Source organism: Saccopteryx bilineata, chromosome 3 (genome assembly GCF_036850765.1).
Source record: "Saccopteryx bilineata isolate mSacBil1 chromosome 3, mSacBil1_pri_phased_curated, whole genome shotgun sequence".
In the NCBI taxonomy this organism is placed as follows: Eukaryota; Metazoa; Chordata; class Mammalia; order Chiroptera; family Emballonuridae; genus Saccopteryx; species Saccopteryx bilineata.
The window spans coordinates 244,072,676-244,090,427 of record NC_089492.1 but is presented as its reverse complement, the minus strand read 5'-3'; positions in this window follow the sequence as shown (position 1 = coordinate 244,090,427).

Sequence of the window (17,752 nt, the reverse complement as noted above, 5' to 3'; positions counted from 1 at the left end):
TCTAGTCCTTTACATGACACAATAATGCAAGGCTTAGAACCAGATACATTATGGGTTCAAATCCCAGCTCTGTTACCTGATAGAAATTTAAGCCTCTGTTTCTTTATCTGAAAATTGAGACTCAAATTCCCAGGATTTTGAGGTTATTAAATGAGCTCACATACAAGAGGCCTGTAAGGTGTGCGGACCCATAACAGACACAGTGTGTGGACCTCCTTAGAGTCAGCAAAGCCTGATTGAGTTGAGCCTTGATTCCTTTTGAAGTCCTGCGGAAGACACCGGGCTTAGAACTAGACTTGGTTTCTTCTCCCATGGAACTTTCTCATTTTGACACTAAAGAAAACCCAGGGAATTTTGGGTTTTCTTAAATAAAGTGAAAGTAAACATTTTGCCCAGCATATAGTAAATATCCAATGGCAGATAACTTAACTTTTATTTTTCTAAAGCCAAGCAAACTGGGAGAAAGTGCACCATAGTAACTGGAAAGTTCATATAGTCCAAACCACTTACTCAGGCTAAAGCCTGTCCTCCATTGGACATGCTCACAGAAAGAATACTGTTTTGTTTTCCTTATATTTTTTCTATTGGTTTTATTTTTATTAATTTTTTTCTAACACCGGGTTATGAACTACTTTAAATCCCTCTGAAACTAGAAAGAATATGAGTAAGGTAACCAATGAAATATCATGATTTTTATTTGCATTTTTAAATTACTAGTGAGGTTGAACATATTTCCATATTAGCTTTCAGCTGTACCTGTGTTTTATTATTTTAACTGGTTACCAGTCTTCTGGTATCTTCTCTATCACAGTGTGAATGTCTAGAGAACAGAGCCTGAGCATTATTTACCTTTATCCTTCATGCAGCAATTGAAAAGCACCTTAGTAGGTATTGAAAAAAAAATAGTGCTCCTGCCACATCCCAGGTGCTGGTGTTGGGGGCAGAAAGGTGGCAGGTTCTCAGGGATACATTCTAAGTCCCATGGTGCCTGTGTTCTCTGGGCCACTCACTGAAGGAAGGAAACAGATTGGTGGCCAAGGTTCAAAGCCCAGCTCAGTCACTTACTCACTGACCTAGGGCAGAGTTTCTTCATCTCTGGATCTGTTTCTTTAGCTACAAAATAAAGACATGCTAGTTAAGCCCCAAGGTTCCTTCTAGTTCTCATCACATCACAATATTTGTGTTTAAAATATTTATAGACTGAGACTGTATTCTAATTTTAATAACTTTGAAAATTCTGTTTCATTGGTCTATGGATGACATTGAGCAATGTTATATGATAGAAATATATTATAGGCCATGAATGTGAGCCATATACCATATTTCCCGTGTATAAGATGATCTCATGTATAAGACACACTTTAATTTGGGGGCCTAAAATTTGAAGAAAAATGTATTACATAAAGTTATTGAACTCAAGTTTTATTCATTATAAAATTCGTACAACTCCTCATCACTGTCAAGACTCCCATTCATTAGCTTGTCCTCATCTGTGTCTGCTGAGAACGGCTGTCTTCAACACTGAACGCCAAAACAAGTGTGAAAAAGTGGGAGATGCAAGTAAAAAATATCTACAGCCACTGTATAAGATGGACCCAGTTTTTAGACCCCAAATTTTTCAGAAAAAAGTGCATCTTATACATGGGGAAATATGGTATGTCATTCTTAATTTTCTAATAGACACCCTGGAGTAAAAAAAAAAAATAGATGAAAAATTTAAAACCATATGTATATTTTAACCAAAGATGATCATTTTAATATGTGGCTCATGTGATCATTTTAACAATCAGCTCAAGTGCTGGACGTGTGGTCCATGGCTCCTGCGTCGGACTGCAGGGCATGGAGGGCGGCATGGGGGAGGCTGCCTTTTCTGCTGCTGCTGCTGCCCTCTGGTGGATGTACAAGTGAGTGGCATCTCACAGAACCAGTGGGATGGTTGCAAGGAAGCCCTAGGCTTGGGTGAGCTACTAACGGTTATCATCGGTCCAAATCTGAAGCATAGATAGTTGAAGGGATGGCACTGAAGTAAGCCATGGTGGAATGAATGAAAGACCCTCCTGCTATTCCACATACACGTGAGAAGCATAGGCTATTCGCCTGACAGTATCCCAGGCTGGGAAGTAAACTAGATCATCTCTCTGACTTGAAAGTCTAGTCAAAGACTGTTTATCTAGCACCTGGGGAAAAAAGGAAATGTAAAGAACCTGAAATATTTTATTTTCCTTTTCTAGTGATAACCATGCTCAGTCTTCCAGCAGCCACCACAAAAGGCTCTGCAGGGGCTTTGGGGTCATCAGCACTGATTGTGTCTGGTGGGTTTTGATTCTTTGTAAATTGGCACCAAACATATCATGTATGTTGTGACCTTCTAGTAAGCAGAATATTTGATTTGCTGGAACAATTCATTTTGGACTAGTGGAAAGAGCCTGGATTTTGGAGTCAGACTTGGATTGACAAGTATGCCATTTGCTATGTGACGCTGAGTTTGAAAATTAATCTCTTTGGACTTCAGTTTCCTAATCTGAAAATAGAAATGACTCTTGCTTTGCAGGTTACTCTAATATTAAATTATGATGACAATTCATTCAATGCATATTTGTTGAGCACATACTATATGCCAGGTATTTCATGTATGTAAATGAGATACATTGTATCGCTTCTTCATGGGGCTTTAAGTCTCCTGATGAAAACAAGAATTTAAAAACTATTAATGTTTGAAAGAGAACATGCAAGGCACTATGGAATCATAAATTTGGGAGCCTTATGGATGGATTTCAAGCAGGGACCTTTGAAAAAGTGATATCAAATGGAGACTATAACAATGAATAGCGATCGTCTAGAGCAGTGTTTTTCAACCAGTGTGCCGTGAGACATGGTCAGGTGTGCCATGGGGAAATTAAACATGGGTCCCCAAACTACGGCCTGCGTGCCAGATACAGCCCGCAGAGGCTATTTATTCGGCCTGCCGCCAGCTGCCTCCATCCGAACATAAACATTCCCTCACAATCCCTCCAGCTATCAGCAACAGGAAGAGTGGAAGCACAGGGAACGCTCACTGACCAATCACCTTCTAGGATTCATCCCGACCACTAGCGATGAACCAATAGTAGGCCGCCTCTCATCCACACCCAGGAAGGTCTCCGCTCAGGCTGCCATGCACTTGTCATTGTGTGGCTGCGGCGAGTAGTTGAAGCTGCTACTCCTCCCCATGGTCCCGATTTCTAATCCTGGTCAGGACTGGAGGTAAATGTTGCCACCACTAGATGAAGCCTCTGCCTCAGCTGGTTATGTCTATCCTGATGGTGTATATAGATATTTGACCTTTTTCTTTTTAAAAGAGGCCCCCGCAGAGGGTGATATACAATGCATCACAGTGTTAAAGCTTTAAAGCTAAGTTTGCTGATCTTCCTTTGGACAGTTTTTGGTTATCTGTTGCCAAGGAGTTCCCCATTCTGGCCAACAAAGCTATTTTGACATTGCTCCCATTTTCAACCACATATCTATGTGAGCTGAGCTTCTCAAGTTTGACTGTGATAAAAACTAAAAACAGAGAGAGACTGAGAACTGTTGAGGAAGAGCTTCATGTGTGTCTTTCTACCATTCCTGCCAGGATATCCCTTTGTGTTCATCGAAACAGGCCCAGGTTTCACACTAAGTGAGTATAAATACATTTAGAAACTATATTATTAACTATATATATAATATGTACTGTGTTAGAGTGTCATTTTGTGTCATTTTGGTAGGTGGTGTGCCCCAGGATTTTGTAAATGTAAAAAATGTGCCGCGGCTCAAAAAAGGTTGAAAATCACTGATCTAGAGAAAGGACTGCTGGAGAGGTGTGGAGAGGTGCAGAAGGGTGTGGTGGGTGGGTGGGGCAGTTCTAAGCCAATGAAACAATATGGGTAAAGGCCCTGAGGCAAGAAAGAGCATGGCTCATATGAAGACCTAAAAATAGTTCAGTCCCCAACAGAAAAAAGGAGACCCATGAGGATATAGAGATTAGGGGGCCAGGCCCAGCAAGCTCTTGTAAGCATGAAAGAGTCGACATTCAGAAGGATGGGAGCTATTGACAGATATTAAACAGAAGAGTGACATTATTGTATTATTTAAAAATCTTCCTGGATACATGGTAAGACATAGAGTCAGTTATGGTGTGGAGAATAAAGTAAAGGCTACAGCAGGAATAAGGGAGAAACATGATGGGGTTTTAGATCTGACCTGCGGTCTTGTGATAGAGAGAAGGGGATTAATATAAGCAGTATTTAGGGGAAGAGATGATAAAATCAACCAGATTGCTGTATCTTCGTGAGTTGCTCAGTGACTTGTAAATCACAGGTTTTGCCTGGTGTAGTGCTGTTACATAAATGGCCACAGTCCATTTAGCAAATATTTACTGAATATTTACTACATGCCCCATGTTGACCTAGGTGCTAGAGGTACCATCATAAACTAAAACAGACCAAAATTCCAGCCCTCGTTGTTACCTTCTCTTTAAAATATGACAAGGGTTATAAATGCAAGTAGCTGCCACAAGGTAGCTACCAATGACTACTGACTCACTTTCCTCCTCCCTTTCCCAATTGCGATGAAAAGAAAACTAATTTCTACATTTACGTACATTTAAATAACTCTCTATGAAATCACCCTGTAAGTGAAACCAACACGGTAATTTTTAACAAAGGCCAAGACTCTCCTGGTGTCATCCACACTTTCTGTTGCTAACACCTAGGTTTGAATCTTACTGCTCATCATCTCACCCAGGGCATGGTCTCACATCATCATCGCCTGCTGGTAATTGTCATTTATATGTAACGCCTAAGGGAGGACAGAGGGAGAAGTCAGCAAGGAAGAACAAAGCTGGAACCAGAAGTCAGGACTTTCTTTTTGTCAAGTGTGAACTACACACCAGCACCATTTCATACCACAGGCCTACAGGTGTGGCATTATCATCTCAACTTTACAGATGAAGATGCTAAGCTTACAAAGTTTTCTGGGTTGAGAAGCTGGTCTGTCTATCCCAATGTGGCTAACCTGTGTTTCACCCCTGGCTCAGTTATGTATCGACTCTAAGTCTCTCAATCCTGAGTCTCCTTTCACGTTATATATAACATTGGGGCTAAAATGCCAATTTCACCAGGATTTTCTAGTAGATCAAATAACATGGTATACGTAAGGTACTTGGTGCACAAAATAATTATCAATAAATTTTAGTTGTCTTTGCTCCTTCCATTCCCCTACCAAGAGAGATAACAGAGCAGGTCTGTATCTACAAGTTTAAAAAAAATCACTCATGGCTTAAAGACTCCACTGGTGTGAAGTGTCCTTTATTCTGCTGCATCCTTTTTCATAATCTCACACCACTCAATTCTTCTTTCAGTTTTCAACAGCATGAAGTCCTCTCGGATTCCATATTTTCGCCAGCAGCTATAAACGGGGGCACCAGCTTCTTTATTTACAAGCACAGACCACCCCATTAATGAGAAGTATGTACATGCCATGGGCTGAGAAGCCCACACCCCCGGCTGCAATGAAGGAAGGGCTGCCTGCGAGGCCACTGGTTACAGCTACACATAAAGCCCATTAGCAGTTCATTGGCCATTTGGACAAAAAACTGCTTGGTACCACAAAGATATTTCTCCACCGGGGGGATAAGTTTAATAAGAACCACAGATGACAGTAAAAAGCACATTTATTTCCTATAACCCACAGAAAGTCTTTATTGCATATATGATAAAGAAAGGCCTCTGTGAATTACTGGTCTGTGATTCCACTGGGGAGGTTTGGGGCATGGAACACAGTGGGGAAGAAACTGCTGAGTTAAAAACCAGGCCCTGGAGTTGAAGAGGCAGAAGAAGAAGACGAGTTTCTTTGTAAAAGAGAAGACAACCTGCTGTCAAGCAATGGTCCAGTGCAGCTGCGTCCTCGGGGCCTGGGCAGTCTTTCTAGTCAGCGGCAGGTGGCCTGAAGCAGAATTACTAAGCGATAAAAACATCTTGCCTGATAATTACTTCAACACAACATCATAGCCCATCTTTTCACTGGACCCTTACATTCACCAGAAAGATAAACAAAAACGGGGATTCATTGTCCCCATTTTACAGATTGGGGGGCAACGTTAACGTGCGATGTCCAGGATCTCAGAATTGCCTGCCGAACCCATAGACCATGGGCTCTGTAGGTCTGGCTGCCGTTACCTCGCTCACCTCCTCGCTCACCTCCCACAGAGCCACAGCCTTGCCGCTTCTCAGATGCCCTAGAGCAGTCCGGCCTCAGCGTCTATGACTGTCCTTCCTGCCACTGAGAACTGTCTGCCCTCTGGCTTCCTCCCTCGACTCCATTCCGATATTTGTATTTCAACTTGCAACCCCGTCCCAAGTACCACTCCACATTCATTTTCTGCTTTGCTCCCATCCACAGCACTGATCATTTGCTGACCATCTGCTTTCCTTATTTTTTTGGATTATTGCCTATTTTCCTCATCAGAATATAAGCTCCGTGATGGAATAAAAGTGTGCTTGTTTGGTTTGTAATGTCAGCTAGACCAGTGAGGGGCACACAGTACATGCTCACAAGTACATGTTTAAGGGGTCCACGTACGAATGAATGAATCAGTGCTGTGTGGAGTGATGGTGATTTGTCACAGGCCTACAAGAGAGGCCCCAATGCAAAAGACTGCTGCTCAGTGCTGTTCATCAGAATACCAATAGTAGTAGATAAGTTACTGAGTATTTATTGAAAATCCTTCACTATGGTAGGTACTTTAGTTGTACTGGTGTACATAATCATCTCAATAAACCCCCTGCAGGGGCATCGGCTCAAAGTCACACAGCTAGATGGAGGATGGAGTGAATTAGTGATTTGGATGTAAACCTGTCTCACCCCAGATCCCATGCTCATTTTTAATGTTAGGTTACATCGTCTTTCTCATCACAATACCTGCCTGTTTCTTGGCTTGGCATTTTCATCAATGTCCGAGTGCAAGATGTTGTCCGTCTGCCTCTCCAGTCCACTTGGTGTGGTACCCCACGGCTGATATGTGTGGTACCACATAAGAGGGCCACCAATGGGCCCTCTTGTGCTCTGGCTTCCAGTTGGGATAGGCCAGTAGAGTCTCAACAAGAGACCATAGGGAAGAAAGAATCAAGTTAGATATTTATCATATTTTCCTGGCTCCCTCCCTCTGAGGTCACCTTGGGCTGGCTCTCCCTGAGCCAAAGGTCATAGCTCTTCTCAAGATGGCCCTCTTCACACAGGGTTCTGGTTCTGGATTCCAGCACCTGCTCCCTTCTCTCCATCTCTCAGGCCCATGTAACAGCCCAGGGCCCTGTTCTACTTCTTGTGATTTCCCTATACCCTGCTCATAACTCCATAAACAGCCCCTTCATTAAACCCTCCTTGCATTATCCTAAGCCAAGCATGCCATCTGTTTCCTACTGGGGCCCTGGCTGACGATACACTTTATGAACTCGGAGCTCTGATTTTTCCCTCTGCACCCACTCAGCCTGATGCTCCCTCCTTCAAAGGGAGTCTGCGTTCTACATATATAAACTGCTGACTACAGTGCTTGATAGATACATTGTTGCGCTCATAAATGATGCTTTATAATTATTGTTTATAATTAATCCCTTCATAGTCTGGTACCTGTCCCTTTTTTATTCTCATTCATTTCTATCCTTCTGTGTTGGGTTGAATAGTATCCCCTCAAAATTCATGTCTACCCAGAACCACAGAATGGAACCTTTTTTGGAAATAGGTTCCTTGCAAATGAAATTAGTTAAGTTAAAATGAGCTCACAGTAGAAGGGCCCTAATACAATGACAGATGTCCTCATCAGAAGCGAACACAGAGACATACACAGAGGGCAGACGACCATGTGAAGACCAAGGCAGAGACTGGAGTGACGCAGCTACAAGCCAAAGAGCGCCAAGGATCACTGGCAGCCCGCAGAAGCTGGGGAGAAAGCAAGTAAGGATTCTTTCCCAAAATCTGCGGCGAGCACGGCTCTCTCAACACCTTGGTGTTAGACTTCTGACCTCTAGAACTGTAACAGAATCACTTTCTATTGTTTTAAGCCACTTCATTTGTGGTATTAAGCTAGCTGGGTCTCTGAGTTCCTACAAGGACATACTCTTTCCTACTACGTCCAGGTCTTTGCATACACTGCTGTTCCCTCTGCTTCGGGGCACCCTCTCCCCTGACCTCCACATGACCACCCTCTGCTTGTTTACTTCTTTCATGGAGCCCCTTCATCTGTGAGGTCTTCCCCGACTCTCCAAGTCCAGCTTGGGGAAACAACTCCCTGAGCTGCCCAGCGCCCTGTATCTGAGCCACCACGACATCTCTCACACTGCATAGCAGTCATGTGGTGGGCTGTTCATACACAGGGAGGTTTGTAAGGACATGGCCCAGTCTCTGGGTCTTTGTATATTTGTGGTACCTGGAATGGATTCATGCTAATGCTCACTGAGCGCTTAGAACATACTCAGCACTAAACCAAGTGTTTTATTTGTATTAACTCACTTACTTCTTCTACCCCATGAGGTAGGTACTATTAATTTCCCTATGTTGCACTTGGCCATGACAGAAAACACAGGCTGAGATAGCCAGCAGCCCAGCTGCATTATTCTTGGCATTCTTCCAGGTGTGCTTTGCAATTCCACCAGCAAACCCACCATATGATTTCAGTTGCCAAGTGCAAATCTATCTTTGCCTTAAACTCATTTATGCTTCCCGCTCCCACTATATCACCCATGCTCGACCGTTGCAGAGCAATAACTCTCTGCTGGCCTCTGAACAGTTTTCCCAGTCATCAAGAAGGCGCAACTAATTCAAAGTGTTTGTATTTGCCCACCACTGAGACCATCCAGGGCCTCATCATTCACAGCAATGCCAACCTGCCAGAGCCCCAGAAGCACAGGACTTTGAATGGCTGCCACGGGAGCCGATGATGGGGCACATGCTTCTTGGACGAGCAAAATCTCATCACATAAGATGTTCCCTCTCTCCTAACCTGGGCTGGCTGGCATACAGATGAAGTGGTTTACAGTAACATAAATGAAAATTGGATACCTGTGTGTGCCACTGAGTCTTAAAATCCCTGAACCCTTATGTATTCATTCAACTGTCATTTATTAAATATCTACTACATGTCAAGCACCTCACTAGACACTAAGAACACAACACAAAAGGAAGAAGTCATCCCACCCGTTCTTTCTGCCCTCAGGTAGGACCACATGTGTTGCCCGATGGCCATCTGCTCTGTGTCATTTCCTTTCAGACAATGACACTGGCTTGCAGAGAAAGGTGAGGAACTTACCAGGGCCACCTGCTTGCTCCAAACACGGCCCTGTCCCATCCTGCCTCTTCGCACGGTGTCTGTCTCACACCTCTTGCTTCCCCGGAGCCAGTACAATGAAGTGCCCGTGAGCACGGACGCTGGAGCCAGGCAGCTCTGCTACATTCTAGCTGTGTAGTCACAGGAAGTCAGTGACTCCTCAGGTTGTTGCTGTTTTCATCCATAAAATGATAGAAACGATTGCAACCACTTCAGAGGGATGCAGAGACAACTCAATGAGTGAACAGGTCTAGTGTTTAAAACACTGCATGATACGTAACAACCATTCAACAAACATTAGCAAATTCTATTATTAATGTTGTTATCACCTGGTTGATGCTGGATATACACACGACAGTGCCACTGTACATGTAGCATTTCCTTTTATCTCTAGATATTTGTTTAACAAATATTTATCAGTTAGGAATTCTGGGAGGTACAGAAGCAAATAAGACATAGTCCTTGTCTTTAAGGAGCATGTGCTCTAACAGGGCAGACCAGCATGGAAAAATTAATAAGGTAAATCACTAAATAGAGTCCTTTATAAGCTTGCCATTTTTTTTATTTTAAATTTTTAATGAAAAAAACATAGTTTTTATTTCTCAATTACAGTTGTATATGCTTGTTGTTTTAAATTCTCCCAATAACCCAATGGAGCAGACACTTATCACCCTCCCCATTTCTCAGATGAAGAAGTAAAGTTAGCGTGAGGTTAAGAACTTTCCCCAAGGTGACGCAGCTAGGAAACTAGGAAGAGAGCAGGGCTCCAGGCCCAGCAGTGTGGCCAGAGCCAGAGCGCACGGTCACATCCCCGTCCCCGTGCTCCGCGCTGTCACAGCACTGAGAGCGAGGGCAGGGGAGCTTCCTGGGGGAGCCTGGGAAAGCTGCACAGAGGACACAGGCTCCTGACGCCTGAGAAGGATTTCTGTGCCGTGCAGGGGAGGCCACACGAAGCCGGGGAAAGAACAGCCTGGGCAGAGACGTGGGGCACAAGCTCAGGGGAAGTGGGCTGGTTTAGGAACATTGAGCCTGGACTCTGCTTTGGGAAAAGCAGCAAAAGGAGGGAGGCTGGAGAAGGGCAAGAAAGGAGAGAAGAGCTAGGCTGAGTGCAGGTTAAGGAGTCTGGACTTTTCCCAGTAGCCAGGAAGGGCTCGCCTGCTAAAACATACGGATAGAGCTGGAATTTAGAGAGCAAGCTGAAGTTCAGTCTATCTCACACAGGGTGCTAAGTTCTCTTTGCATCCTCCGCCAGCCCTCTAAGCCAAAACGCAGGCAGAGAAGAGAGCCAGATACCTGCCCACGGCTTCTCTGTGTTATGGCCCGTGCTGCCGGGAAAATAGCACAGTGATTCCTGTGGACAGAGCAGTTTTTAATCCTAGGTTTCCTGCTCCTTGCTGTGCAACCTTGGAAACCCACTTCACCTTTTGAAGCCCCTTTTCTCCACTGGGCAGAGAGGGACTGGGTAATATACCTGCTCCCAGCTCCTGACACAGCACTCTTTCTAAACCCGCATCAATGTCCTAAGAGCAGCTTTTGTTTTAATACTTGGTCATTGACCCTGATTTCTGACACCGAGCCCCTAAGTTTCTTGGAGTTCCTGGAGGATAGGAGTGTCTTCTGTTCTAATGAGGACTCTCTGGGTGAGCTTCTGGACAGCTTCCGGATGGGGGCCGGTCCCCAGAGAGACCAAGTCGTGACTTAGAAGCTTGGCATTTTCTGCCTCTTTCCCATCCTCCAGAGGGGAGAGGGGCTGGAAACGGAGTTAATGACTCATCAAACCTAAGTGATGAATCCCCCACAAAACCCCCAAAAGGGGGGTTCTGAGAGATTCCAGGTGGGTGAACATATCTACATACTGGTAGGGTGATGTTCCCCAAGTCCATGGGACAGAAGCTTCTATGCTCAGGACCTTCCTAGACCTCACCCTATGCGTCTTTTTATCTGGCTGTTCATCTGTGTCCTTTAGTGTGTCCCTTAATAAACTGGCGAGTATAAGTAAGTGTTTCCCCGAGTTCTATGAGCCACTTGGGCAAATTAATTGGACCCAAGGAGTGGGGCATGGGGACCTCAAATCTATAGCCAAGTTGAGCAGAAGTTATGGGTAACCTGTGCCCAGCATCTGAACTGGTTGAAGCAGTCTTGGTAACTGAGCCCCGAAGCTGTGGAATCTGGCATATCTAGGGAGGAAGTGTCAGAAGGGGTGTTCTGTGTGAGTGCCAAAGGGGACTCATAAGAGGTAGGCCGAACTGGGCTTTTTTATCCCTAATCTAGGGTCCATCCCTTGCTAGCCTTCCCTTACCTGCTGTGGGGCTTAAGGAAGCCCCTGCCTGAGTGCCCCTTAAGTTCTGACTGCCAATAGGAAGTGCATCTCAGGTTTCCTAAGGGCTTGCTCATAAGTCCTGGGCTAAACTGCCAATTCCCCAATGCCTTGGCCAGGAGCCACCCCTGGGCTATTAGACAAAAGGTGTTATTAGCCTAAGCAGCTTCTCCCTGATTACCTTTGCTAGAACAACACCTCCTGCCATGACATGGCATTCCAATGTGGGACAGCTTGTTCCTCAGCAGAAGGATGCCACATTCTAACTGTGGGAGGCCACTGTTCGGGAAGCCAGCCAAGCCAGGGCCCGTCGGCTTCCTACCGTGCTGTGAGCGAGAAGCCAGAGGAAGAAGGAAGTGACTCCCTTTTCCTTAGGCAGAGCAGGGGATCAGCAGTGGCTGCAGAAAGAGGGTGCTCAGGGTCTGAGACTAAGTCCAGAATATCCTCACTGGCCCCATTCCTTCACATGCATGTGTATGCCAGTCTAGTCTATGCAGGGTGTATGCTATGACAAGTCCACAGGCTTTGGAATGAACTAGTTCTGGATCTGAGTACTAGCTCTGCAGCCTTCAGCAAGTTGCCTAGCACCCCTGTATTCGTTTCCTGGGGCTGCCATAACAAGGTTCCAAAGCTGGGTGGCTTAAACAATAGCATATTGTTTCAGTTCTGGAGGCCGCTTGGGGTCACAGTGCTGTAGTGACAGCCTGTTAAAATGGCCTGAGGTTACAATGTCTGCAGAATGGCTGCTAGTTAATCTCATCGTAGGGGGGAAAAAAAGAGACTATGGGAGCAAGGCTTCTGCATGTAACAATCTCTCAGACTGTACAGAGTAGAAGCACCGTCATAAAAGTCCAGTATAAAGCTCAGAGTCTGGCCCTGGCTGGTTGGCTCAGTGGTAGAGCGTCAGCCTGGCGTGCAGGAGTCCCAGGTTTGATTCCCGGCCAGAGAACACAGGAGAGGCGCCCATCTGCTTCTCCACCCCTCCCCCTCTCCTTCTTCTCTGTCTCTCCCTTCCCCTCCCACAGCCGAGGCTCCATTGGAGCTAAGTTGGCCTGAGCGCTGAGGATGGCTCTATGGCCTCTGCCTCAGGCGCTGGAATGGCTCTGGTTGCAACAGAGCAATGCCCCAGATGGGCAGAGCATCGCCCCCTGGTGGGCATGCCGGGTGGATCCCGGTCGGGAGAATGCGGGAGTCTGTCTGACTGCCTCCCCATTTCCAGCTTCAGAAAAATACAAAAAAACCCAAAAAGCTCAGAGCCCCACATTCAGCCCATGCTCAGCCCACAGGAGCCAGTATTAAATGTCTATTTAGGAACCAGATAACACGAAGTCTAAACTTCTGCCAAACCCATGACAAGCTAGAGATCATGGCCAAGTAACTGGACATCTCAGAGTTCTTACTTCCCACCCGTAAAATAGGTATATTCATATTCACAACGAAATCCTGAGAGCCCACTGTGTGAACGCTGTGCTCTCCCTGCGTATCTCACGTAGTCCACAGTTTAATCCTGTGAAGTAGGTCCTAAATTATCATGACATTGTACACTGAGAAAGTGTCACATGAAAAGTCCAAGCAAGTTGCCTTTTCCACAGCCACTGAGTGGGAGAGACAATATGTGAGCCCCGTAGCCTGAGTACTACCGTTAGCAGTAACAGTAGCTGCTTCCCACTGACAAAGTGAGGAATAAATGGAAATGAACACGGGAAGGCACTTTTCAAAAATCACGAAGTATTACATATATGTGAGGGGGGTTGTTCATTTTTTTTCCTCCCTGGGCATGAATAGACTTCCAATAAGCCAAGGAAATTCCACTCTAAATCCTGCCCTCCCTTTATTCTTCAACTGTTACAGTAAAACGAGGGCCTGGGGATTTGGGGAAACAGTCAGGAGCCAAAGAACTGGCTACCGAGATATGAGATGGGAAAGGAAGAACCAGGGGCCTCGTTGTGCACACAATTTGCAAGCTGATGTGCAGACTGTTTGCTGGGACCAATTACTCTCATCTTAATTAATGAACACACAACCCACAATCTGTCTGAGAAGGGCAAAAAAAAAAAAAATATATATGGCACGTGTTTGGAGGCTGGCATGAGCCAGCCCCCAGATCTGAAAGTGTCTTCCTCAAACTGCTGGGCTGGGAGTAGCCAAGGAGACCACATCTGAGCAAGTGAGATGACACTGAAATTTAGTACCCGTCACCTCTGTGAAGTGCGCGGGCGAAGTGCTCACTGTGTACGGGCACCGGGCAAGCCGTGGTGAGATCTCAGAGCAGAGGCAGGTCGGGTGCGGCCCGAGGGCGGGGAAGGCAGCGTGCTCATCCACTGACCACCCTGTACTTTGTACCTCCAGTCTGCTCAGCCTGGGGCCTGGAGCTGCAGGGGATGCTGAGGCTAAGGACACAGGCTTGCTTCCCAGTCACTTAGCGTGGACCACTGCTAATGCCAACAGATACATTTATTGGAGCTAGGCACTCTGCTAACTAAGCAATTTGCGTGCAATCTCTCATTTCATCCTCACAACAACCCTGTGAATGAATTGACTTTATTGCTAGGATATGTCGAGCACTTTCTCTGTGCTATACATGCTGTCTGCTGAGCACTGGTAGGTCCCAGCATTTAAAAGCTTGTGCAAGATCACTGGCTAGTGTCACAGTCAGGATTTAAACCCAACAAGTTGTACTTCAAACACTAATTGAACTTCTAATCATGATATTATACTAGATTCGCTCACCTGGTACTTGTTGAGTGACTTCAAGGCACACAAGAATCTTATATAAATATTTTAGTAACAGGAACTGGGGGTGAGGAGAAACAAACACTAAACAAATCCAGTTCAACGTAGACTCTGATTTGTGCTATAAAGAAATTGTATGGAGTATGTTGATATGCAGGGTTAGAGTGGGCGAGGTGTTCCCTTTCTAGCTCAGAGGAAGAAATAGACATAGTGGCAGGTTGCTGGGCTCCCCCTGAGGCAGGTCCTGACACCACCATTTCAAAAGCTAAACCCTCATCTGGCCTCCATGGCTTTCTGCAGGGCCTAACCCCTGGGCCTGTCTCTCCAGCCTTGCCCTTATATCCTGATAACTCTCCTTATATCCCAATACAATCTCAGGGACTTTGCCCATGCTGTTCCCTCTGCTCCCCCTTGAACGAGTTTATTCTTTTCCATCTCACAATATTCTTTCTCCTCTCTCTACACACTTTTCCTCTATAGCACTGAATATAATGTTAATTCCTTATTTGAGTGATTAACATCACAATGTAAACTAAATAAGCAATTGTGTACTGAGTGCTTGAGTGCCTATTTTCCTACTACAATGTAAACCCCAGGAGGAGATGACTCTGGCTTGTCTGTCATCGCACACCCCGGGCCCAGCACAGTGCTGGCCTTCATCTGACGCTGTGGAATGCAGCGGGAAGTGAGCCCTTTGCCAATAAAGCAGGAGAAGGAGGTCACAGCAGCTACTGGCTTCTGACACCTCAGGTTCCTTCCCGGTAAACAATGAGATCTCCTTGCACAATACTTGTGAGAGTGAGAGCGCATGTATATAAAAATACCTAGCAAACCCCAGCAATTAGCAGGCATCAACATTTGGCACCTATAGTGATACTACTTATAGTATTAGTAGTATTACAAAAAAAGGGGGTGATAACAGACTAGGGGTTTGGGAGTGCAGACTCTGTGGCCAACACCCTACCTTCAGATCCCAGCTGTGCCGCTCACGAGTTGGGCTGGGCTACAACAACCTCATCTGTAAAACTGGGGTAGTGAAAGTTTCATCCTCATGGGCTGCAGGTGAGGATGAAAAAAATAAAGTGTACAGGAGAGAGTCAGGCACATATTAACCTTTACATTGACAAATGTCATGTCTTAGTATCCCAAACCAGAATATAGCAAGAATAAAGACAGGCTTAGCATGAAGGAAAGAAGACGATGGGCCAGGAGCATGACCCTCAACATTTGAGGTCTGGACGCCAAGAAGCGAGTCACGGTTTCTACTGTGAGATTTCAGAGGGCGGAACTTGGATCGAGAAGGTGAGATTCAGGGCAGGCTGATATGAACTCAGCCGGCGAGACACCAAATAAAACAGTGGTGTCTCACCTCTGGAAGTATGCAGATAGAGACTTGACCTTCCATAAGTGATGTCCGAGAAACTGGGTGGGAGGTTGTGGAAGAAGCCCTTACCCAAGGGCCCTTGCGTCTCTAAGGTTCTGAGTTATAAGATTCTCTAATGCTTTCAAATTCTATACAGGAGCATTTTCTTCCTTTAGTTCAGCATTTAGAGGAAAAAGGAGATATTCATTAACCATGTATCAGGAACATAACAAAACTTAAAACAATGAATGCACAGATTTCTGGAATATCCTCAAACCTCAAAAGGAACATTTTGGGTTAAACCATCATAAATCTCTGACTTTTGGATTTAATGTTCTTGCTAACTGGACTGTATGAAATGAGTTGAAAAACAGTAAGGCACAGCCACCCCCAATGTGATTACTAGTGTCACTTCTGCTTGGTATTGCACACACCAGTCTCCTTGGGCTTCACAGGCAGCCTCGGCCTTGTCCCCAGAGGGCCAGATGTGGGGAGTCCATCCTTGCTGCTGTCGAAGGGCACACAAAGACAGGCTGCAGGCAGCTCTTCTGGCAGGGCTGGCCGGAGAAAGGTCGGCACACTATAGAACTGATCTTCCACAACATACTATTCCCATACGCACTGCTCACTCCACAGTATACATATAATGCACTTTCTCATTCCCTGTAGCCTTCAAAACAACCGCATGAAATAACTTTCATTTTCATTTCACTCATTAATTTACCCAACATGTATTGAGTAAGCACTTACCCTGTTTCAACTTACTGCACCCTTCCAGGGTGCCAGGCCCCACTTCAGGTGCCCATCAAACTCGTCCTCTTAGCTTTAGACTTGAGAAAATAGACATAGAGACTTTGCCTACACCTTCCTAATGGGGCACTATCTCCTAAAAACAATATCACTGACTGTCCTGATTTAATAAAGATAAATAATTATATCCACCACTATTAGCATGAATAACAATAATTAGGGCTTTATGGTTTATCAAGAACATATACATAGCCCATCCTATAAAGCGTGAAGGCAATTACCTCTGTTTTAAAAATAAATGTGTTAAAGGACTCACAGCTGATAATTAACAGGTTCACCCCGTTTATCAGGACAATAAGTGGAAAAAGAAGTCTGCTCTGAGAATGGCACTTGATGTCCCTAAGTGTCTATTCAGCACAACAAACCTAATATCAATATTGAGTATCTCCATTTTGAAGTTATATCTTTTTTTTTTTTTTTTTTTTTTTTTTTTTTATTTTTCCGAAGCTGGAAACGGGGAGAGACAGTCAGACAGACTCCCGCATGCGCCCGACCGGGATCCACTCGGCACGCCCACCAGGGGGCGACGCTCTGCCCACCAGAGGGCGATGCTCTGCCCCTCCGGGGCGTTGCTCTGTTGCGACCAGAGCCACTCTAGCGCCTGGGGCAGAGGCCAAGGAGCCATCCCCAGCGCCCGGGCCATCTTTGCTCCAATGGAGCCTCGCTGCGGAAGGGGAAGAGAGAGACAGAGAGGAAGGAGAGGGGGAGGGGTGGAGAAACAGATGGGCGCTTCTCCTGTGTGCCCTGGCCAGGAATCGAACCCGGGACCCCTTGCACGCCAGGCCGATGCTCTACCACTGAGCCAACCGGCCAGGGCTTGAAGTTATATCTTATGTAATTCACCTATTATTTAACTTGCTCTAAGAACCCAGTTAGATAAACAGTATCATCCCATTTCAGAGCTGAGGACACAGGCTCAGAAAGGTTAGGTAACTTGTACCAGATACCTTGTAGCAAGGGTATTATGAGCCAGGAGTCAAACCCACGTCTTCTGATTCTAACCATGCATGCTTTTCTCATTAACCTCCACTACCCGACACCCACCTAAAAAGTTTTCTGTGCAGAGAAGGGAAGCTGCTGACCTTGCCCACAGCATCAGCACCCCAGGAATTCCCTTCTCCTTCCTTCCCTCCATTCCAGGCAGAGGCCCAGGGCTCCTGGGGATGCGGTGTGGAGAGAAGCGCATGCCTCACTC